Source organism: Lepisosteus oculatus, chromosome 9 (assembly GCF_040954835.1).
Source record: "Lepisosteus oculatus isolate fLepOcu1 chromosome 9, fLepOcu1.hap2, whole genome shotgun sequence".
Taxonomy (NCBI): Eukaryota; Metazoa; Chordata; class Actinopteri; order Semionotiformes; family Lepisosteidae; genus Lepisosteus; species Lepisosteus oculatus.
The window spans coordinates 5,921,570-5,947,161 of record NC_090704.1 but is presented as its reverse complement, the minus strand read 5'-3'; the positions used below and the strand labels follow the sequence as shown (position 1 = coordinate 5,947,161).

Sequence of the window (25,592 nt, the reverse complement as noted above, 5' to 3'; positions counted from 1 at the left end):
CAAAATAAAACTGTGACATGAAAATCATCTGAGCTATAGCTGTCACTGATTACATTCACATGCTACTACACTGTCATGTGACATTTTACTGCAAGAAAGGAGTCTTACAGTACTTAATTGATCATGAAACCCGCCTTCCTAAATCGGTGGATAGTGTTTTTTATTGTCTGACATGAATCAGAATCTCTTTCATCTTGATGTAGAAGAAAGCTCACAAGAATGTGAAGCCTTTTCTCACAGATCTTAGGTGTTTGGTGGAAACGTGGACTGCATGCATTAAAGAAGTTTTAAAAATGAATAGTAGCAATGGCTAAATATCACCCCAGACACTAGTGTAGATCTTTTTTAATGGTCTGGTATTTTCATTGACAGACACCCTGGAGGCTATATTGCCTCACCCCAATGATGTCAAGAGCAGGCCAGAAGTATAGGAAAGAACATGTGACAGACCATGTGACTGCACACAGCAGAGAGTAAGTGAAATGTCAGTACTGAAGAATGTCATGTTAACTTCATCCTTGTCTCTATTGTAAGATCTTGTGAAATACAATTAATAGCCTGAAATCGGCTTAAAGCCCTAGTTAAATCATCAAGGCCAAATGTCTTACAGAAAGATATCTCAAATCATCTTATATTGTCTGTCCTTTTTTTTTTACTTGTTTGCCTCATAATTGTGTCCATAACTGAGACCTTTGATGGATCACACGTTGGATTACAATCCAAACTTCCTGATGCCTTTGATTATTTCAAATGAGCTGTGAAACGAGTGAGATGCGCATTTTAAATTATTTTTTAAAACAAAATAACATGTAAAAAAACAAAGAGTACATGATATAATAAGAACAAACCTATGCATTAAATACATACTAAAATTATTCTTGTTATGTGAATTTGTCCGGATACTGATACATTTTTAACACATTCACCTGAAGGAAAAAATTTCCATTTGTATCTGATAAAAATCATACTGGAGCTGGATTATTATTTTGTGAATAAATAAATACATATCCTTCAGCCCCACCCAGTGACCCTGAAAGTTATCAGTATCTTCTGTCAGTAGGAAAATATGGTATGGTAAGCAACACAGTTTTAAAGCAAACTGCAGCTCTGTTTCATTGGCTTTACATTGTTAGTGTACTGTGTGCCACACTTCTAACATAATGTACAGTATTTCTATGAAATGAGTTAAAACCATCAACCTGGGGAGGTACACACACAGTCCTTTTGTTTGCTTAATCCTGTTTCTGAAGTTACAAATTTTGTCTGTGACTCTCCGTTGTCCCATAATAATAAGGCTTAATAACTGAAGCCTTATTATTGTATTGAAGTCATAATTGAAGTTATGTATTATAATATATAAATATATATAACACAAATTAAGTTAGGTATTAAGGGAGTGGAAGGAAAGATGGATGTAGGATAAGCATGCAATTAGACTTCTGTCACTGACTTCTCATTTATGCTAATTGTAGATTGTTTGAATGTTTCTGCGATAGTTTTTCCAGGTTTTTACACTTCAATCACAGCGCTCAATTGGTATTAAATTGACAATAGATGTTTTTCAAACTCTGTGGAATTCAGGAAAGAGTGTTAATGCAGTCTCTTTAACCTAGTCGAACTGTTGAACTGTATGTTATCAACATAAGGCTTATTGGTGTTATCCTCATCAAAATTATTTGCAAACATAGTGTGTAGTTCAGTGTTCAGTGTTTGCCAGTTTTTTTTATGTGATTTCCTGCTTCTAACACTTTATTAAATAAATTGAGTGATTACAAAACTGTGTAATAGTAATTGCATATTTATTAATAGTTTTGAGTGGCTGTTTACATGGTTTTTATTATTGTCCAGTGGAACCTAGAAGACATTAGGAGTGTAAGTGTATTCCTTAAGGTTTTCTTTCTCATCTAATGTGACATCAAAGAATCAATTAGATGTAATTTTGGTAACATTAACATATTTTCACTTTTAATAATATTATCTTCCTGTTTTGCTGTGATTCTTAGGGGTGAATCATTTAAAAGATCATTCTAAAAACAAAGTCCTTTTACTGATGCACCATTTAGGCTGTGTCATCTCAATAAATTCTCTGGAAAAAAACTCTCACAGGAGCACTGAATTGCTTCCAAATGTCTTAACCCAGCTAACATTTATATCCAGACATGTTTTCTTTGGGGAAAAAAAAAATATGCTGGTTGTATTTAATAGCTACAGGGTTTGCTGCTAGAACAGTTTTGTGATCATTAACGCACACAGCACCAGCAACTGGAGTTGTTTGTGATATTGTGGTGACGTTTTCTGCGTATTTTGTTTTTTGGTAAGCGTATTGTTTAGGAGCCCAAGTGCCATGTGCTGCCTGTTTTGTTTTCTCTGTAGCTGCTGCCGCAGCAGGTGCAAGATGAGGTCAGCAGTGACCTTTGACACATTTGCCTCCCCACAGCAGTCTCACTCTGCCCTGGCCTGTTTGGTTAGACTTCATCGTGCTGGGGTCACTTTCCACCCACAGCTTGGTTGCCGGGGTCTTAGTAGTGATCAGGTCTCCGTTCTAGGTAACTAGGTGAGGGTGTGGGGTTTCCTGTTGATTTGTGTGGGTGATGTGAGCCTTTGTTCATTGTATAATTGACCTCTCTTTCAAAGTCACAACATAAGACAATGTATGTTGTAAACCATTTCTTTTGAGCATTTTGGTCAAGTCCAAATGTTATGGCAAAAAGTTAATATTGAAATCACTATTTGCATTTGGCATGCAAATGGATCTAGTTGTAGTGTTGCTCTCATGATTTCCCACAAAATGGAATTTTGACTTTAAATCTAGTGATTTTGGTTTTGTGCCAGACTGAGAAGTGGTTTATCTTGTCATATTACAGCAATATACAATCTTTTCACAAAAAAAGCATAGCTCTGGAAGTAAACCTCTCAGAGCTGACTTTTCTTTTGTCTTGGGTTCTAGGTAAGACAAAGACTTTCTGAGCAAACAACAAAAGCAGGGTAAGAGAAAGGGTACCAAGTCTGTTGTTTGTTTAATTTTTTTTCCGATCAGAGAAAAAAGCAAGTTTAAAAACCTAAATGAATACTTTTGCAAACACACGTGAAGGATGTCTTTCATGAGAGTGTTGAAAAACCTAGTAATGAAGTTGGAATACCAACAAAGAGTGACAACATAGTGTTTTTACGATATGTAGGTCAGGACCCTATGCAGACGGTAAAATCCGGAAGAGACCAGAGAAGGGTAACAGGGAAACACGACAGGATCAGGATGGGATGACTGATGGGGGGGCATGAAGGCAGTGTTCCGGTGCTCGGGGGGCGTGGCACAGGCAAACAAGTCCAGAACTATCCAGAAGGGGAAACCAGGAAGCAGTCCAAAAGTCCATAACCGGGAGATCCATCCGAAACAAAAACTAGACAAGGATAAAAATGTGGAAGAGCACCCATAAGAGGAGGGATTACGATCGTGACACATGGAATGTCCTAAGGGGTGAGTACATCATCAGGATCTTTTATAGCTGTCTCTTCAGGATGTGATTAAAATCAATTGCGTTGGCTTGAAATTCTGTTTCGTAGGATATGCCTGATGGTCATAGTATAGAAATAATTTCATGTTACTTGAAATGTGAGCCAAGCTTATTTGGCTGAGGGATTTCATGGCATAATGTGCAAACGTTCCTGTTCATATTGGGCATTAGACACCTTAAATAGCGTGATTTAACGCAGGCCCTTGTCTGGTTTAATGAGATTTAGAGTTACCAAAAAAAGATTGCACTGAAACTAATAAAGACGGGATTAAATGAATTAAAAGAATGTGTCATACAAAGAACGTCTTTTAGTATTATGGTATATTTTTAGAGCCATCATTTTCTATGGTTTGTGGAAAGGACTATTAATTAGTTCTCACTGTTTCACATACTGGGTGGTAGAACTATATAAACAATCTTCTATTTTTTTACTTATGTAAAATCAAAATAAGTAACCACACCTGTTTCACTGGTTGAAGTAAGTTATACCTCACTGTGGAGCCCTAGTAAGGGTAAAACAGCTCTGCTTGGGTGCAGACGTTGACTTATAGGTATGTAAAACAGAATTAGAAAGTCTGTTTAGACAGTTTCTTCTTTCCATGTGCTTTTGAGAAGGTGAGAGCTATTTCAGAAAGGAATAAAGCTGTCCAATCAATAAATAGTGTGAAACTGAGCTGTTGTTAGCCTGGACATTTGCATAATACAGTATATGGCCAACTATCTAGAATGCTGAGAATCTTTCATCAGTGTTAGTATCTTTTGCACAACAGCTCTGGGTCTTGCAGTAACTAAAGCTCAATCATGTGCCAGTAGCCACTGTCTCAAAACAGCAGCTTTGGGTAAATTTCCTCCATAGTATCAGTGCAAAATGTACTGAGTGGAGACGAATAGAGAGATGAGATGGAAACCTGCAGTAAATTTGCTGTAAGAACGTAGCTGCACACCTAGGAGACAGACATTTATGTCTTCTTCAGACACCTGAAGAAGGCCTTCTTCAGACACCTGAAGAAGGCTCCACGGCCGAAACGTTGTGTTCTCTTTCTTCTTTTTTTCAGCATGGAATAAACCTATTACTTGTTCCTTTGCATCATACAGATATTCCTTTCCAGAGAGGTTGTCTGTGTTATATAATTGTAACTGTCATAAAATAGATGTCTGCTGTATCTTTACTTACCTCACCCATAGTATTTTTAACTCAACCCTTTATTTTTACAATGACTGTAGTTTCAGTCTAGTGTGACTTTGCAAACTTTTAAGGACATCCTTCAGCTATCCAGACTGTCTGCATGCCACTGTGCTTACTCATTTGACAGTATTTCACCCTGTGAGAGGGCAGTAGGTTCAGACAAGATGGAGACTCTCGTATGAACTACATTCCCCAGAATGCTTTAGGGAATGACCTGCCGTTCTTAGTCCGCTGAATGATTTCTGGTCAGGTTTAAAACCATGAAACTGAGGCTTCCAGGATTGGTCCCTTTAGCTGTTGTGTGGAACAGAGGGCAGATCCTTTCTGAAAGGATCCAAAGACCCAAACTGCACCAGAGAGAGAATGAAGTAGCGTCTATCTGACCTACCAAGAGAACAACAAGGGAGAACTTTCTGAGCATTGAAAGGTTTGCAGATAGTGACTTTGTTTTGGAGCGGGTAACCTACTTAGCAGCTTAGACATTCATGTTTATGGCATCCTTACCTTTATCCTTTCACAGTATTTCAACATACTCTAAATGAAGACTGGCAGCAGTTTAAAAACCAATCAAACAATGTCATTTTGGAGCAGAGACTCGAGCAATTGATTTAGAATTATGAGATGTGCAAAAATATTTAGACTTTAGAAGTAGTTTAGCACTTTCATCAGACCAGATTGTATGGAGCTCTTTGTTTAAAAACTGTAAGATAATCTAAACCTTTGTATACTTTATCACAATGTTTCTCACTTGTAAATCTGGATAAATATGTAGTTCATTAATAGCTTTAAAAAAAGAGAATAATGCACAATTTTAATCACTTTAATTACATGGAAGAGGGTCAGAATCCTTTCAAGAGGCATGCTCCAGGAATCTCCCTTTTTTTTCCTGTGAATAATTTAGCCAAAACCACAACACACTCCTTACTTCGGCATGTAGATACAGTATACAGTATGTAAGGTCTTTGTGTAACCATTATGTCAGTAGCAGATTCATCACTTCAATCAGGGCTTAGCACAGAGTGCCTGCCTGCCTTTGGCCATTCATTCTTTAATTTTGGAGACTCTCCGGCATTGCACACTCTTTATATGTTGCACACGCATTTTTAAACTGCAGCTCTAATCTTAGAAATACAGAGCTTCTGAGCAAAGCAAAAAGTAGATAGTGATGTCAGTCTGGAATGCATTTCTTGCAGGATGGCTGCTGTTTGACTGGGTGTAGGCTAGAAAGTGCTGAGATTGTGAACCTCTTTTCTATTCAGATCAGAGGTGGCCTATCCTGGTCCTGGTAAGCTTGTGTATCAGTGGGTTTTCGATCCAAGTCAGCTCTTGACAAGCTCAATCAGCTCTTTTTTAGCTTGGGGGGACCAATTTGACCACTTCTTCTGTTTCTTCCGTTGCGGGTGCTTTTGACGAGACTCAGAAAACCCGCCTGTCACACCAGCTCAACCGGACCAGAACTGGGGACACCTGCATTCTATTTTGTACAGAGACACAGAAACTATAACAACACAACCGTAGGAAAAGCCTAGATATTGTGGGAATGATCCTCATTGACTGTTCATTATAAAAACAGAACATCTGAGGTTCCGGAGCAATTAAACAGAACCAGTAAAGGTGCTTGCTTCGAGAACAGGTTGCACTTTATGTTCAACACATAACCACGACTGGGATTTCCCTACTCATAACTGTCAGACAGCTGTCATGTGTAGTACACATTAGTTGACCAAGGCGGTGTTGGCTTTTGGGTAAACAGCAACTCCTGTGACTTCCTGTGTGCTTACAAGCCTGCAGTGACGTTAGTGAGAGATGCGCATCAGACAAGAATGACCCTGATGCATGGGCGAGTCGGGTTCCTGCCTGTCCTCATTTTCCCCGGGACAGCAGCCTTTACTAGCTTAAACAAAGACATACAGAAGCAATTGGTAATTACGATTTGAGTGGGTATTAAAAGAAAAATGCAGAACAGGGAAAAAAAAATTTCACTCCTGACAGACTTGCATTTAAGATAAACATTGTGTGAATGCTACAGCTCTGAACAGCAAACAAATCTCTAGGGGCTAGCTTAACCCCCAACCCCATATCCCTGTCTTGATCCAGCACAATGCAGGGCACAAATTCCTTAGGCAGAGCCTGATGCTTAGTTGCAGTTGACAGCACGGGCCCCCCTGCAACTCTAGAGAGGCCAGAATACTTTCTTATTCTTTCATCTCATCCTTTGTTTGATGGCTCTAGCCCTCGGGTCATGTTTCAAAACTGACCTATTGTCCTGCATTTCTGAAACACATTTTCTACAACTGTCCTGGCTATCTCAGAGTGGTTTTAAATCTTCGTTCTTCTCATACTCACCAATGGCACACTGACACTGCTGTCATTCTGCTGAAGCTTTGTCAGCTCTCAATCTACTTGCAGTGCTTTGGAAATCTGAGGCTGTTCTGTACTTTAAGAAGAAGTATAAGTTTTATTTTTGTTCTCATAACAGATTATAATGAGCATGTTCTGATCTTAGCAATGCCATTGTTGATACAGTGTAGTGAACACAAGGACTATCATGTAACAATTCAGATTAGAGACCTGAATTGTTTTATAAACAATAAATGAAATAAATGTGTGTTAGTAAAATGCATACATGTGATTAAACTGTCCTGGAGATCAACTGAACATTAGTTTCAAAAAGTAACATGATCATAGCTTGAATCATATCCTTAAGCCTCGCTTCACAGGAACGTAATCATTTTTTATCTGGTTATAACATTATTTATATTTTTAATAACATGTTTCTAATATTAATAACAGTTGTAATACAGGCCTAAAGTTTGACAAAACTATCAGGGTTGAATTTCACTTAATTTTAACAAAAAAAAACAGCTTAGTTAACCTATGAGGACTTGTTGCCGATCTATATAGCTGTACAGATGTTGTTGAGCTACTCTACTAGTACAATTCCCTCCAGAGTTCATACAGAAACAACTCCAACGGCAGGAGGGTGTTCTGGAGGGTCTTGCTTCAAGCCCCCTTAACAGCTGAGATCTCAGAAACAAAAACACATATCAGTCTGTCAGGTGCTTCCCCTATCAATGTTGTCAGACAAACACAGTAACTATGGTTGATTTAAGTGACTTCCTCAATCTCTGGTGCAAATCAAAACAACAACCCAGAATGATTCCTAGTGCCAAACTCTCTCTATCTGTATCAGTGTCTGTAGTAGTCTAGGAAAGAAAACAGCAAAACAGCTTGCTTCATCCTTTGTTAGGGCTCCTAACTTTTGTGTCACACTGAGAACTGAAGCCTTCCCTCCTTTGGGCTTATAGTAAGGGTTTTTAAATATGTTTTGATGCATCTCGTATTCAATACTTTCATTCAAAACCCTTTTGTCATGTCTGTCATCCCAAAGCCTGATTGTTTAAGAACTTGAAAGTTAGCAAGGGAGAACCTGATGCCTTATCTTAATGCAAGAGTTAATAGAAAATGGCAAAGAAGACACCACTATTATTGTCAAATTAAAAAACACACGCATACAGGATATATTAAATATATGTATATGCATATCCACTATATATAAAAAGAGATACTGATCTATTCTGCATACAAACCATTTGTGTGTGTGTCAGGATCACAGAAGAGGTTGCATTGTGATAAAAAAGTAAACCTGTTCTCATCATTCATAAATAAATCTAAGATGCAGCAAAGATGTAAGGAAGACCATAATGCCAGATTCTCACTGAACATGTTCAAAAGCTGTGTGGAGTGCAGCAGTGTTATGAAGAGAACTGTAGCACTAGTATTTTGCTGTTTTTTCCAGTAAGAAGAAGGCAGTACTGGAAGCTGAAAACTGATATAAGAATACTTTTAGATATCGTGAAGTACTGTCGTATGTATAATATTGTAGTATTGTATTAAAATAAAATAACAATTTTGCTCTCCTGCTTGGAGGTATTTTTAACTGAAAATCTAAGTGGTAACATTGTTAGAGAGAGCACTGAGGCCTACAATGATGGAAAAAAAAAAACGTTTTGAAGAGGTGAAGTTTAATTTTAGAAATTTGATCAATCTAAATCTCCAGTACATGAAATACCACTGGATTTGTGTTTAGGATTCTCAAGTCTTCTGTTATACATTGGTAAACACCGCCCCCTGCTGATACATATATGATACTTAACATTTTATGTCCTAAGAGTTTGGTTTTGTGTAACAAAAGTAACAAGTGCTTATATATGCAAGGGAAGAAGCAATAGGTTTATTCCATGCTGAAAAGAGAAGAAAACAAAACATAATGTTTTGGCTGTGGAGCAGCTACCTACCTGAACTAGTGCTGATATATTCTGAGAATGTCTAAAATATGGTCTTCCTGCACCTATTCTGAATGTATCCATGTTGAATCTTCTGATGTTATTTTCATTGTCAATTGATTGTTTTATGCAGTGTGGGCACATTTTGTTTTATTAAATACATATTCAGTTTTATGCATTTTTCACAATTGCTGGGTGACATACATTCATACAGTATTGAGTTAGCTAAAACATTGTCTAAACAAATCAGGGAAAAAGGCATGTTTTATTTATGTGTGGTGAAACTCACAAAAAGTGGTTACAAAGGAAAACTTTAAAGAGTGTGCACCTTGAGTGTAGCTGAGTTTCATTCTTTGTTTTGTTCATGGGACACAATTCACATTTGACTCTTTGAGAGAATCTGAGCTCTGTTGAGATTATTTCTACCTTTTTTTCCCAGTTGTCCCCGTTTCCTCGAAAAGCTGACAACACTGAACTGATGATCTCACCAGCTGGATGATAGAAACTTAACAAATGCCTTTCTCTCTTTCAGTTCTTAACTTCCTGAAATGATAGAAACACCCTGTTCAAAGTTCAGGAACTCCCATGTGAGTCAGACTTCACCAGGGAAACAGCACAACTTCCTTTCCTGCTACTTCCTCTTGTCCACAACCCATGATTGTCACTCCCTGTTACTACGGCAGCCCTGCACAGACCACAAGGAAAATTTCTTTCTTTCCATAAATAAGTAGTACTTTAACAATTTGTAGTTAATACAGAAGTATACAAGAGGTTACGGTCTGAGGTTTCACAAATCTCAAAGTGTGTACACATAGCACATGTGTAATGCGTATAACAAATGTATAAAAGAAAGGTAAAATAATAAATGGATTCAGTTATATCTGGAGAAAAACTAAATTATGCATATATTGAATTGTGTTTAGATATTGAGTCTAATCTCTGATCATTTTTGCTGTGAAAAGGCAGACCTTTGTGGTTTTTGAGTACTTATCTAATTGAAAGTCAAATATGGGGCACTCAAGGTTAAATCAAAGGCATAATAATAATGCCATTGTCATGTGTACAAACAGTCATTTATGTGCTATTCTTAGCCATTACTTTATAGTTTCCTTTCCTTATCACTGGTTGCCATATGTAGATCAATTACCCATTGTGCAGACTTTCACCCAGAAGTAAAAATAACCTTCTGGAAACAGAAAGAGCCCAGAGGCATATCATTTGACAAATGAGGACATAGGACAAAGAATTTCCTTGCTGCAGATTCCCACTCACCTCCAGCTCTCAGCTGCTTGTTTCCATGACAGTCATACACAGGGGAACTACTCAGTCTTCTGATATGCATATGACTGTAGTCATGGGGTTTCCTACTGTCCCATCCTAAACATTACAATTGCACTAACTCGGATGATGAGGTAATGTATTTGGGACATTTACCAGAGTGGTGCAAAGATTTCACACTGTATGTTTTTAGTTATTAAAGCCTAAACTGAACTGATTTTTCACAATTCCTTTTGTTTTGTAACAAAATGCAAACTTGTATTTAACATCTGTTACGTTGGTAGTATCTCAGTTAGCTAGTTTTTGGTATTTGAATTTAAGGAGACCTAGCATTCTGAACCGACTTGGAATGTGTTAGGATTCATTGAACATAAGCGTTCAAAAAAATAAAGCAATTTAAAAGTGAGTTACTTCTAAAAATAAATAGTGGTAGTGAATAGAAGTCTATTTTCACTATTTTCTTAAATATTTACGAAGGAAAGCATTTACAAAATTTACATTTTTCAAATCTTGCATTCCTAAAATTTCCAGTTAATTCCACTGTTGAAGTCATTTCTCATTTATTGGCCTGATCTAATGTGTACAGGGGCTGCTGGCACAGAATGGCTGTTTCATGTCACCCAGAGAGTTGACATGGCACAGCTCATGAGGTGATTTTATCTGTTGAATGCCAACCCTGCTGAAGATCAAGAAAGAGAAATGCAGAGAGGAGCCAGTATATCTTACTGAGAGATCAGTTCCTTCATGCTATTGGTGTTGAGGAATGGATGAGTCCCTTTATGTGGACACGCTAGAAGTGGAGCCAAGTCTTCCTTAGTGATGGATCAAGGTTTTGTGTCGATCACCTGGACATAAACTGTATTGTTAAATGTGTATTGTTCTATACTTATTGCTGTATGTACAGCAGACAAATTAATGGTGAAGTCCAAGGGTGATGATCTGGGCAGGACTGTCTAGTTCCTACAGAGCTCCTGTTGTAGTGATTAATGGTCTCTTGACTGCACAGTGCCACATATGTGTGAATGGCTGAGTCTCTTCGGATGGGCTCACTAGAAGTGGAGCCAAGTCCTCTCTAGTGACTCATCAAGGTTTTGTGTCGATCACCTAGACACAAGCAAGTGCAGGACGTTTCACTAGTCAAGTACAGGAGAGAAATCAATGGGGAAGTCCAAAGGCGATGGCCTGGGCAAGACTGTCTAGTTGCTTCAGAGCTCCAGTTGTGGTGATTGATGGCATCTTGACTGCACCGTGCTACACATTGATCCTGGGATCCATGTCCTGGGATCTCATTTGGTTCCTTTTCCTGTGGGCTCATCCTGACGTGATAGTTTTGCACCAGGATATCACATGTCCTTATTCTGCTCATGTGAGAATGGCCTTCTTGCTACATGAAATACGACAGATGTGCATAGATACTGTAGATTTGGGCCACGCTGAATATCTGTGGGATGAACTGATAATGTGTATGGCATCTAGGGCACAGCACCAAGTGAATTGATAGATGCTCAATGAGAGGACTAACACAGAATCCCACTAGACAGCATCTGCACCTTGGTATTAACCATACACAGCCTGTATTACTTCCAGTGGCAGCCACACAGTGCTTACTACTGCCTGTGAATAATAGATTTGTAGAATAAATGATAAATATAATCAATTCAGCTGTCATTTTTGTTCAATAAAATAACAGTTCACCTTCTACAAAAATATTAGTCATTTTCCTAATAATATATTTATCAGGAAAGTGATAAGTGATAACGTTTCTTTGATATGATATTATTTTTTAATTCAAATAAATATGTTCTCAGTAGAGCTAAATATACTTATACTCTGTTTTTAGGAGCGCTACTGCCATCTGCTGTGCAGAAGTTGTAAAAACACATTGTTTTTTTATATTATTGTGCTCTTAGGACAATTTACATTTGGACAACAAAATGCAATGCTGTTATTTTACATTTTCAGATGTTTTCTCCTAATGCACTATATTGGACATGAACTTGAGAATTGGCCAGACAAAATGTATGAAAACAAAATGTATTCTATTCTCTTACAGGAAGTAACTGTTGTTGCTACACAAGGATATTAAATTCATCCCCTCTTGCATATATTCAGGAGTTTAAGGTTTCCATCCTTCAATTTCCTAACGTCTTCTTCCAGTTCTGGGTCCCAGCAAGCAATGGACATAAGGCAGGATTCCCCCTGCACTAGACACCAGTCCATCTCAGGGCAGATGGACACAACAGCAGACACACTCACACCTAGGGCCAATTTATACAGAAGCCAATTACCCATCAGTATGTATTTGGACTGTGGGAGGAAGCTGGAGCACCTGGAGGCCCACACAATCCCAGGGAGAACCCCCAGTCCAGAATTGAACCCAGGACCACAGTGCAGCAAGGCAGCAATGCTCACCAATGCACCACTGTTCCACCCAGTGGAAGGTTTTCAGACATGATAAATGTACATTCATGGAGTGGTACAAACTGAGAAATTAAGAAACAGTTTCTGAAAAGTACCATTCAAGCATCAAGCACCCCTATTTCCTCCTAGAGCGTGATTTAAACAATGAGAAGTATATCATACCAGCCTTACCAGCCCCCAGCCAAGCAAGTTAAGCCAAAGCTTGAAAACTCCATACTCCTTTCAATATACTTAATTCTTGGCTTTTTTTATTCCTAGTGCAAAGTTAGCTCAGAAGGATTTTGCAGAAAAGTTGGCTGTCCTGCTATGCGCAAATATATGCTTTGGGGACCCCACCCAACACGAGAATTACACCAAATATACCAACTTTCTTTGTCTCATCTCTGCTTAGCATATGTCTTGCTAGTGAATTTGCAACAGAACTGCATTTTTACTGAAATGAAACAGAATGATGATATATTGACATACAAATGCAGTTGCCAGATATCTCAGAACTGGATGCTTTAACTTTCAAACTACAATTATTGAATTATGTTTGTGAGAGTGGATGGTTGAGTTGGTGGATGGGGTTTCGAAATGGCTTTGTAACTCTTTCCAGAGTATCAACTACTTTTCTCTGGGCTCTTCTGAAATCTTCTTTTAATCTTGGCATGACATGTTTCATTAGCTTTTATATTTAAAACCAAACTCAGAAAGTTTCAGAGCATTATATAGAACAGGGCTGTCCAAACTCAATCTTTGTACCCATCTGATTCTAATTACCCCTTAATTGTGCTAAGTACACTAGGGGATCACTTAACCTACACTGATTCTTAATTAATCGTTTTTTGTACTGCATGTCAAAATACATCAAATTAGTAAATATAAGTAATTTTGCTCACTTATGAAAAGACAGGTTTTGATGAAACAGGGGTCACATGGTAAAAAATTGTAATCAGAATAATGATATGGTGGATTCACAAACTTTTTCTTGGCTCTGAATGTCCACAGGAAGGTTCTCCCATCAGTTACTTCATGAGATTGCTACAAGATTAACCTGGAAGATGAACTGATCTGTTTATCGATCCATTTTTATCAATCTATCAGGTGAATACCTTGATTTAGTATACGTGAAACAGAATTAAATCCCTTCAGACAGGTGTGCTTTTACACATTAAGAAATGTTCGCAGCCGATATTTAGTTGTAGTTTTACTTTTTATTTTACACCTGCAACAGAATGTTTCTGGCGGATGTGTGGGACAGTGTGTGTTTTAACACAGTAGTTGGAATTAAACCAGACCGCTATCAGTGCTTAAGGAAGATGTCTCAATTAGGCTTCCAGTTGGAAGGAACCACTGAAAGAGGAAAGCAGACAGAGCCAAATGCTGCTGATAGCTTGAGCCTATCTGAGTGAAGGCAGGCAGCAAGACTGTAGACCGCAGAGGAGGGGGTGAGTGTATCTGCACAGCAAGACTGGATCTAACTGTGCAACACAGTGTCAGGAAAGCCAGTATTTAGTTATGGGAACAGAATAGGATGTTACAGCGTAAGTCAGTGTTAAAAAGAGATAAACCTACTTAGACTTTATGAATGATGCATAATCAATTTTCAATTTCTTGAAAGGAATAAAGATAAATCCTGCAGTAGAAGTAAGCAACAAAAGCACTTACAAAAAAAAAACAATACTCAGAATAATTTGCTTCACCTAAAAGCTGCATCAGGATTATAAGACTGTAGTATCTGAGTGGGTTGTGAGCGTGTGCATACATTTTTTTTTTAAAGTAGGTTTTCTGTGTTTCTGGTTGAGAATCTATATTTTTCCATCTTCGTTGTTAGGTTTTTCAGCCCTCAAGGTTTATGTTCTGTATTATAAAAACAATCAAGGTATCCTGTGCCTATTTCTCCTAATCTTTGGAGATAGATCTTGTATAACAAAGCACTTAATTTAATCACTCTCCTACAGTTATTTGAAGATTTCTTATGAGATAAGCTAATGATGATTTGTGATGTTTGAATAACTTGCTAAATTCCTTAAAAACAATATCCATGTTTGAAAAGGCATTAGTAATAACACAGTTAAAGTGAAACACAGTTTGTGTGGTCTTCTCTCAGCAGGATAAAGCAGAGAGGGCTGAGCTGGGAAAAAGCAAAGGAGACTCTTCCTACTGGTTTTATTTGAACAGTATTTAATTTCTCTCTTGCTTGCGTTCTCCTACCGTGGGCTTTCAATCTTCCACTGTTGCCATTTCCTCATCCAAGAATCTCTTGCCATGTTAAATAAAACCCAAGTCAGATGATAGATGAGTAAAAACGTGAACTACACATCAATTAATTTATTTAACAGAGCAAAGAGACAGGGCGGGGGGATATTCGATGGCAAATGATGAAAGAGAAATAGGGGAGGAATAAAACAGAGATAAAATAGTGAAATGACTATAGGCTTATGCACTTTTCCAGGATTGAGATATACATGAAATTAATGAATACAAAAATGCACAAGCCTTCCAGGACTTGGGGGATTTTTGTTGTACTATACCACAGAGACATGTGCTGGCACAGTTTATTGGCTGGCTGGGGACACAATTACTCACAGACGTTATTCTTGTTGCGTCTCGTGTTCCTCTTGTTTCAGATTCAGAGGCAGGGTGGCCATTGGCAAAATCACTGCCGCTGGGGATACTGAATTCCTCCCACAACGCACTTGCTAGGCCAGAGCTGGAGAAAACCTGACACCTGCAAATCCTTGAACTCTGTCTGCAGGAGAACAGCAGGCTGTGCTGGATGCACGCTGTAAAGAGCAGCTCTTTCATCCCTTTGTATCAAAGAGAGGCGTGAGGCAAAGGGAGGAGCATGTTCTGTATGTAACATGCACACACAGGTGTGGTAATTCTGCAAATAGCTGTACTAAAGAAGCAAGAGTCTGCTGGTATTTTCTCTTTTTTATACCACTGGAATGTATTTTCCTGTTTACTATAAAAAAAACCCGTACTATTGAATAGATACAGCTGCCTGAAAAATATGTCAGCACAATGACATTTTACAAACAGTATGCGCTATACTGCTGTAAAAGTCTTTGAGACATCATAGATAAAATACAGTACATAAGATTTAAATCTGTCTACATAATGAGCAATAGCAATTAATTCAGAGCCTCCGTTATTATAAGTTTTGTTATTAATGTGGCAGAATTTGAGTGAGAGGAAGTCAAGCTTGTCATTAAGCAATCTTGAAAAATATGATCACGACAACTCAAGCTAACCTGCGCACAAGCAGAAAATATGAAATAGTATCAGCTAGTCCAGCACACTCAGATCCAATTAGCTGATTGTCAAGTGCTTCTTGTCATTATTATAGTTTGCTCCTCTCTGAATAATCAGCTCATTGCAATGTACAAGCACAACCAGGTTCATTGCTGGTCTTATGGAGAAAGCATAGTGTGAGATGTGAACAACCTCTGTTCAGACCAATGATATATGACCTCTCCTTTAAAAGTATGTTCTGTGTTAGTCCTGACATGATTCAGGAGCATATGATCTGAGTATCTCGAGCTCTCTAAGAAAGGTCTGTTTCCAGAAACATGATGTATAGCTGGAAAACTAAGGTGATACTTGTTCTCTGTTGAAAGATAAAGAAAAATAATCCAGGAAAACTCATGGAAAATTTGACGACAAGGTGACATAATCTATAAATCATGAAATAATGAGTAGAATGGATATTTAGGGAAAGCATTTCTCATAGAGGATAGAACATATGGAGAGTCTTACCAAAGGATTAGCCTCTGAAACAAGAAATAGCAAAGGGCTTAAAAGCAGACATGATGTCTTTGAAATTATGAAGTATATTGCACCAAGGGAAAGGTCATAAAACTTAAGTAATGGGAATCTAGTCAAATATTTCCATAAAAATGTTATATAAGCAATACTCAATTGGCATTATATTCTGGTACTTCAAACTACTGTATGTAGTACATTTTGTGCATGCAATTTAAAATAAGAAATCAAGAGGTTATAGATAATTAAATCTGAAGAAAAAAACATCTCTGTTTTTTGTTGCTGTTTCCATGAAGGCATGTCTTTAGTAATAATAAGAGCTAAAAACTACTTTGAAAATGAGTAGGTCCATTGCTTGCAATCGTGTGCATATTGAATTTAGAACTGTTGATCTTTTTTAATCAAATGATCATCTTTAAAAAGAATGTTCGCCAAATTTAGCCAGAAGTTTTCTTTGAAATAAGTTACAATACTCAAATACAATCACACTTCCACTGATTTCTATCTACTGTACCACAGTTTTACTTTCGTTTGGATTCAGAATCTTCATTTCATGAAGAGGTTTATTTTCAAACAACTTTAGGAAGACTAAACTAGAATCGCAGTATGATATAAACAATTATACCTGATTTCTTCAACTGTGCTGGCAAAACATATTGCAATTGGGTTGCATACTCTTCAAAATGCCCTTGTTATAGAGCGATCAATTTTGAGTTTATAATGGATGCAAGATGTAAAGGAAGTGTTACAGGCAGAACATAGCTCTGGAACAAGGCTGTGGTCATTCAAAAGATTTATGCACTTATCTATCCATTTGAGATCTTTTTCTATAACACTTGTTTTAATATTTGACCAGCATCCGTGTAATGGAGTGCCTTAGCAGAATGTGCGTTATAGTAAAAAAAATATCGACAGAACAATGAAAAAAAACTACAAGAATGACCAAATGTTCACTTGATAAATTTCAAAAAGTAAATTAAGACTAGGAAGTATTGGACATTAAGGAGTCAAAGAACTTTAAAATCTGAATTTCTTATAATAAGCTTTTAAATTGGCAGTGTTACCAATAATTAAAAAAGTAGAATAATGGGCACTGATTTTAAGAGAAAAATACAGAGTTGCATTACAGAACATTCTTGCAAAGGCTCTGTGTGGGCTTTTCCGTTTTTGTCAGATTAATGTTTCTGTCATTCTCAATAAGATAATGCCTTATTAATGAGAATGATATGGTATGTTAAGTTGGTACTTTGCATTGTTACCAGATTTAAGAGTTAAAGGTTAAGTTTAAATGTGGCATTTGATCCTTGGAACATGGTGACATCCCCAACCTTTTACCATGCCCTGTCACCCCCTCCCTACTGCCCTAGTACTTCAGCACCCCCCCTCCGACCGTGCACTCCCTCCAGGCTGACAAGCTCTCACTGTAGTCCTCCTGCCTGCTGCTGTCAATGAGTACGCCTCCCACTCGGCAGACCTGGAGATATTTGTAGGCCTGGGAGTGTGTGCTCCTTAAAGGCAGGCTATTTTCAAACAAACAAAGCTAGGCCTCTGAATTTTAATGGAGACGTTCGTGTAAAGAAAGCCCTCTAGTAGAACGTGTGTGTGTGTGTGTGAGAGGGAGAGGGAAAGTGTGTGTCAATGTGTGCCTATTTTCTACAAAGTTTCCATTCCTAATATTCCTTCTATGTGACTGACAGCACCCATAGCCTGTGCCTGAATAGTACTCCCACTAGAAGTCTCATTCTTTTCCCTTTCAATGGAATGTTTACAAGGAGGTTTTTTTCTACCCAAACCGTAAGCCTCTTGTGAAAATGTCTTATTATCCTCCTTTGTAAAATGTTTTAGTGATTAGGGCCTGTGGTCGAAAGGATTATGGAAGCCGCGCTTTTAAAAAGATGAGGGGAAAAAAAACAACAACATGAAGACCCCTGACAGTGTAACATGTCCTCTTCTGCTGTGATGGAGAATCCAGTGGAGATTGTGCAGCGTTACCATGGTTAATCTCCAATTTCATCTCCCATCGCTGTTCTGTGATAATCATGCCTGTCTGCTTTGCCATGCTCTTACAGAGGCTTATACCCGATTTCACATCTTCATGGCTTTGTTTGTTTTTTCAGAGTGTCATGATGAAAAAATATGCAAGATTATCATGCCACTGCAAATTGTGAAGCTGTGGTTATGAATACAAGGGAACATGTTCTGATACTATCTGATTTTATATTGTAGTATGTAGTTCTATCCTCATCAAAGGATACAAATTACCTATTTAATGAATTATGACCTTTATGCAGTTTCAGGACTGTTTACCTTATTTTGGGCTTGACAGCCCAAATAATCAGTAGTGTAAAGGTAAAAACTCTGTATTGCAGTGAATTTTAAGGTGAATAGGACATTGATGTTTTTTTTTTTAAACAAATCCTACTTTTATTAATAAGAGCTACCTTCTATAGCTCCCCTACTTGAAATTCAACCAGTTGAACTTCATCCAACTTGGATCAATTTGTGTTTTTTTTTTTATTTTGTTCTACGTTTACATGCTTTTCTATGGAGTTATTCTGCTCTAAACAGGAAACAATGGAATTTAAAGGGCTGAATTCATAAAACAGTTAGTGTATGGAACTCTAGAGCATTTTCTGGCACACTAAGCTTTTGTGAGTGTGGCCCAAGGAGTAGTAGACGTAAAGCCTTAATGTGCCAGTAAACGCCTTTCAGCTCTATAAATGCATCCCTCAGTGTTTTAGGGAGAACTTCAAGAGGTGGGAGGGATGATAGGATAAAAGGTCTGATATCACAGGCTTACATGTGACACACAAACATCCCTTTATAGAAAAACAGAGATATGGACGCTCTTGCTCAAAGCTAAATTGAAACATCTTGAAGCCATGACACAACCGTTTTGTTTCTGCCACAAAAAGAGAAAAAACAAAAAAAAAAACCTTGTCAGAGGTGGACCTATCGGGAGTCGAGATTAATATCATCCCCTGGCACGGAGGCTTGTCAAAACCCCCCCTGGGAACACAGCGACAACAAATTAGCCTCCTTTTATGTGTGGGCAGAGGGACGACACTTGGACAGGCCCGAGATTGTCTGCCTGGGTTCCCATGAACCTCTCCTAACCTCCTCTTTCAGCCTAGAAGGAAGCAGCCATTGTGCCAGCACCTGTTTCTGTGGAAATTGGTAAAATGATGGCTTTGTTAGGCGTTGCCTGGGAAACCAAGAAGGGGGGGGGGCATAAGTAGAAAGAGGAGGCAAAGGGGGTGGGGGTGTCATAGGAGACCAATAAATGAATGCCAGTAAGAAATGGGTTTACCATAGATCTAGGGATGAGCTCCTTGAGTCACCATTTGAATTGCCTTTTAAATGTTGAAAGGTTATATGCCATTTTTGTATTATAGCATGGTATTCAAAAAGGGTCAGTCTGTGTCGGTATTAGTCCCACATCCCAAGTGATTTTGTTTATCTTTTTGCTGGAGGGATGGGCAACCAAATCACTGAACAGGGATGCCATTCTGCCGAGTCCTACCAAGTGTCTCTTCAGCTGCAAAGTTTTCACCTGCTTCACAAGCTACAATATCTACAATTCCAAAGTGTATCCCGTTTATAAACATTTCCCAATTTTTGCAAGGTTTCTAATGGAATGTATCAGTTGTGTTATATCACCTAACATCAGATTCTGAAGGTTATTTTTTATAGAGAAACTGGGTAAGGAAACTGATATCTCCCATTTTCCTCTAGAGCTTCATTCCAATTGTGACCTGGTGGAAAAGCTCTTAGGCTCTCCTTTGCTTGTACTGCTCTCAATTACAGACCAATGCAACATACTGTTGCTGATTTTGATTGTGAGATTTCTAAAACGCTCACTGTGATTTGAAAATTTTGGTCCTTCTCCTTAAGTATGCATGTGACGTTTTATATGGTTCAGAGGAAACAACATAGCCTAGAAGCCAGTGAAGTACCTTTCAAATCCTTTTTACTGAATTGCATGAGAAGCATGCCAACCAGCATATATTACTTTGTTGTTGTCAGTTTCAGTTACTCCCTTGTAAGAAATATTCACTTCCATACGCAGTACATTACCCAGACAGTGACCAGAAACCTGGTCTGTAGACTTGTATATATAGGCCTATGTATGGACATACAGATCATAACATTGAGGTGGAAAGAATAAGATATTTTCCATGCCTGTTCTTTCTTGTTTGAAATGCATAGGTTTCTGTAAGAAGGAAAATATAGTTAGTAAGTGGGATGCTTTTTTGATGATCTGTTACCTGCCTGAAACAAATCATTTTGTCTTTTTAATTCCTCTGAATTGGGAGAATAGATCATCTAGATAGGTGCTATTTTTTAGAGTATTTTAAAAATCTGTCTGAGGAGAATACATAATGGTCATCTGTAAAAGCCAGTATCTACAATGGGTTACAGTATTTTGCTTGTGTTTAGGCTGAAACACTGGGCACTGATTAATTGGTCTTGTTTTCTTGCATTAGTTGTCAGGTATAAGTGCTGCCTTTAGAGTTTATTCAAGACGCTCAAACATGCTCATTCAAGAGAGCATCCTGCACAATTGGACTGGACATGGGTCCTCTTTTACTTACCTTGTCACATTTAGGGCTACACCTTTGGCAGACAGTTCTTTCTGTTAATTTTAGTTCAGGATTGCCTTATTATTTTGGCTGTATATGCCTACAATCATGGTGTGTTTAAAAGTCACCAAAATATGTTGAAATTGCAGCATATCCAATTCAAAGAAAGTACATAACATGTACCCAAAGCTGTTTTTTTCTGTTAAATTCAATAAATAAACAGGTGTTAACTGTAATTACTGTTGCTTGATATAGATTTCTAGTGTGAAATATAGGCTTGTTCTCATTATATATATACATTTCTGTTTTTGTGTGCTAATCTGAGGAATGTTTTTCACTCCTTCCCTTTAGAAATGAGCTAATACGTCCAATGAGAATAACAAAAAATAAAAATCTAATCTTGGTATCTATTAAATCTGGTTCCCTGAGTTGTTCATAAAAACTTTTATAGAGAGGAATCCACAATTTCAGTCAGATAAGAGTATATCAGAAACGAGGAGGGTGAGAGGAGGAAACTCACTTATCTATTTGTTAATCATATTAATCTATGTCTACATATTAATCAGTTCCAGGTAATATAATGAGGAAGACCTTCATTAAGGCAGATTTATCCAAACCGTACTGTGCAAACTCCCATATATCTGTATTTCTACACATGTACTGCATGTGTGTGGGATCATAGTACCCAGAAATACTTACATAAACTCAATGGTTTAATTTTAGCATTTCTATCAGAAGGAATATTGAATTAGAGAATACCTGATATGTATATACCCCAAATCTTTTAAAACTGGACTGTTTTTGCACTCAGCACCACAGTATCTGTTGATTTTCAGTCCTGACAAGCATCTCCTGCCTCATTAGATAAATTGCCTAATTACCTGGATTAATTCAATACTTTTCCCCAGGCTCAAAAAAGACCCATAGATAATATGTCTTGACTCAAATGTGTCTTGTAAGCTAACGGCTCTAAAAAAAACCCTACAAATTCAGAAATAAGTCTTATTAGGAAAAGAAACACATTCGTCGCTTTCTTCCTTTGGAAGGAAAACCAGTAGACACTGCTGTTTTCCAGGAATGGACTCTGCCATCCCTAATGTAGGCAATGGGAGGGAGGTAAATTTGTAATTGTCTGTAATGCGGAGGACAGCCAGTTCTCCAAACTCACTCCACAAACATCTTCCAGCAATCCCAACGAAATTTCTTTCAAAGAGTTTGTCTGAATATGGCATTTTAAACAAGTGTCTGGACAATTACTGTAAAGTTTTTCAGGGTATTATGGGTATTATGGATGTCAAAGACTACAGTTATTCATTTAGATCTAGATTCCAATACTCTTGAATTGTAGCTGCCTGTTACAAAATGACCTGAGCAGAATTTTCTTCTGTGAGTTTTCTTCTTATAAAACAATTTTAGTTCCAATTGACCATGGCTATCTGTATTTTCTCTTGAAAGTTTTTTGAGTGCTACTGTCTTTAAACTGAAGAAAAGTAAATGATTCAACCTTAATTAATAGTTTTGAATCATTTAAAGTTCTGCAGTCTTTGAAATTCTCATTAAAATGTAGGGAATGTTATCGCAATAATACTTTCTAATCATTCATCTAATTTATACTAGTAGATATCCAAGAATGCCAGGAAAGGTAGGTATTTAGGATATTAATTCAGGTATTATTTTATAGTTGCATATATGTGGATCCTTTTTAAAACCAAAGGTGAATAGTATTATTCATTCTGAAGCTATCAGTATTTGGAATTTGTGAATAATTCCTGGAAAATATGTCTGTAGTTTAGATGACAGTTATCTATACAGTATATGTTATATATCCATGGGTCCTCTTTTGAAGTGTTAAATATATTATGAATATAGAAGCACTATGATGCAAAAAGGTATAGCTCAAGATTTGGAATATTTAAGCATTCTTGGATTTGGGGGTATGAACTAAGAATTAATAAGTTCTGTGTGACCTATTAGATCAAACAAATGATGTGATTAGTGACTAAATTGTTTCAATGAATGTTTTGTGGGTATTATAAGGATTATAGGGAATAAAACTGAAACTGTGATAATCAAATCTTTATAAAAGTTTTAATTCTTTTAGTGAGGCAAGTCAGACCATGTTTTGTTTTTAAATTTACTGTCAGTGGAAGTTGCATTATACTTAATATATATTTTTTTATTTATGCTTATAGTACAGTACATCTTAAATCCACAGTTTTGCAAATGTATTTGCATATATTTTCTCTAAAAAAATATTTGTGGTAGAAAAACATTGTGGAAATGTACTATTGATATAGTCGGAAAAATTGGGTTCGACACTAAAACTTGAGTATCTCTCAGACTACCCAAAATCTTATGAGACAGTTTTGACATTTTTTTCCTCATTCTTCATACATTTAGTGCTGATTGTGTATGACGTATAGATAAAACCTGGTGAACACTGAAATAAGACAGCCCAGTTCGGGTTAAGTGCCTCTGTGGAAAATCAGTAACCTGGTCTGAAAGCAGTGCAAATTTTGATAAACACCAGCTATGCTGCACTTTATCAGCTACTTAGCAGCAGCACCTCATCTCACTTTTCAGCAAATATTTACCCTTGGTAGACATGCAAGAACGTGTGTGCTTTACTTTGAAGCATGGTTTAGCTCTTAAGAGTTCTCTGGCAAACTGCAGCCAAACCCAATTTATAAAGATTAAGCATGGGGGGGTTGTACAGTACATTATCTAGTTACACTAAATCACTTCCCACTTTTGATACCAGATAAGCAGTTAACTGAGAAAATGCCAGTTTAAAAACCAGTTCTTTGCTTAACCTTTTGCACAGCAGCATCTTCTAATGAGATATTATCAGAAACAATGTCTTCTTACAAGGCTAAGGAAAAATGGATTTATTTGTGATGCATCCCATTGTTTGAGAAGCAATGTCTAGTTTCATTGAAACTTCAACAGGGGTCTCTAATCAAGGTACTGGGGGCCAAGCTCTCAGTTACAGAACTGAACCCTTATTTGACGTAATAACAGACTTCATTAGAAGTGTTTGACACTCTTATATATGCTGCATAGGTTTTTTAACTATTGTATTCCGGAAGTAACATGAAATTCCAAACTTTGAAAAAGAAAAAAAGTGCAAGTGATCCATTCAAGAAATTCAATCATTTCAATTAGGGATTCAATTAGGTAAATATGTCATCTGGAATGAGCATAGCAGGTATGTGGGGCATCCAGCATCGCGATTGGGCCCTCTGAACGACAAAACATGAAGGTGAAACTAGAAGAACTAAGTTAAGTTAGTCCACTGGTTTTGTATTATATCTGCAGAATGTATTAGTTTGTGTCTTTTTCGATCAAAGATACAAAGAATGAAAGCCAGCAATATGTTGTGCATTGGAATGTGGACCAGCAGTGCCTTAATGTCATTTTTAGATTCTGTGTCATTCGTTTTCAATCCACAACGGATTTTGTAACAACACCACTAGGTGGCAACCATTCATTAGCAATAAGTTTACACAGCAAGCCAAGAAGACGCAAATGCTAACTGTCCTTAGCCTTAAACTGAACATTAGTTTAAATTTAGGTATTAGAGGTTTTTTTCAGATTGTCAGATTTAAAATATTTTAAAAAAATGAATTTAATAAAATGGTTAAATTACTCAAGAAACTACTATTCTCCTTTAAAGGCTTGATCAGTTTGGCTTCATCAGATAGCACCTATTTCCCTGTACACTGGGGAAATAGGCTTACTCTTAATGACTTACATTAGCTCATTATTGACTTAATTAGATCAATGTAACAGCTTCTCCCAGCTATTTGGTGCTTGTGCTTCAGACTGGGCTAGACAACCTGCAGACAAACAAGCCCTCCAGGACCAGGACTGAACACTAGACACCTTCATGTCACTCTGGAATTTTAATTTTTGCAAAATAATTGAACTGAAAGCAGAACTGAAAACTGGTGTTTACAGTTTTTTTGTCATATGTATTTTCACCCCATAAAATTGAAATTATTATTTTTTTGTTTGTGAGCTAAGCTTTAGGTAACATTTGGAGAAATGGTATAGACCTAACCGCAAGAAGATACGGGACTTTACTTAGAACTAACAGTAGTGAATACGAGTCTAAAACTGGAAAATGGTATAGAACTAAAAATCAGTAGATGCAGTTCTATAACGAGTGATAACACTCTCAAAAAGCACCCCTGTCAGAATGTTTTTGACTGTTGTGGAGTGTTATTTAGTGACACCCAATAAAGGAAAATTGATGCCTCATTCTACTGTAAGGCTTAGCAAGTGTTATTTTCACACCTCAAATTTTGATTACACCTTTTCTGTGTCTCAGTCCCTGTTATCAGTACAGCCTGGCTTTATAACCAAGCGCTCGTCTGCTTTTGTTGCCCTTGCAAAGCTTGCTTGTTATAGCAAGGCAGCGTTTGACCTCTAATCTTGGTGCATGACCTTGAGTTATAGAAGTGCAGCTGGTCCATCTGTTTCACATTTCAGCTCCTGACAGGTGGCCACCACCAGCCGACTGAATTCTCACCCTCCCTCTGTCTTCGCAAAAGGAGCTTTTTTGTTTTAAGGC

At 37.4% G+C, this 25,592-nt stretch overlaps 1 long non-coding RNA gene across 1 annotated transcript; it reads left to right on the top strand.

The window, feature by feature from the left end:
- Positions 1-378: 378 nt before the first annotated feature.
- Positions 379-9,784, top strand: LOC107078334 (uncharacterized). Its single transcript, XR_001479278.2, has 3 exons — positions 379-473; positions 3,180-3,475; positions 9,517-9,784. It is a non-coding gene; the product is annotated as an uncharacterized lncRNA (long non-coding RNA).
- Positions 9,785-25,592: the final 15,808 nt, after the last annotated feature.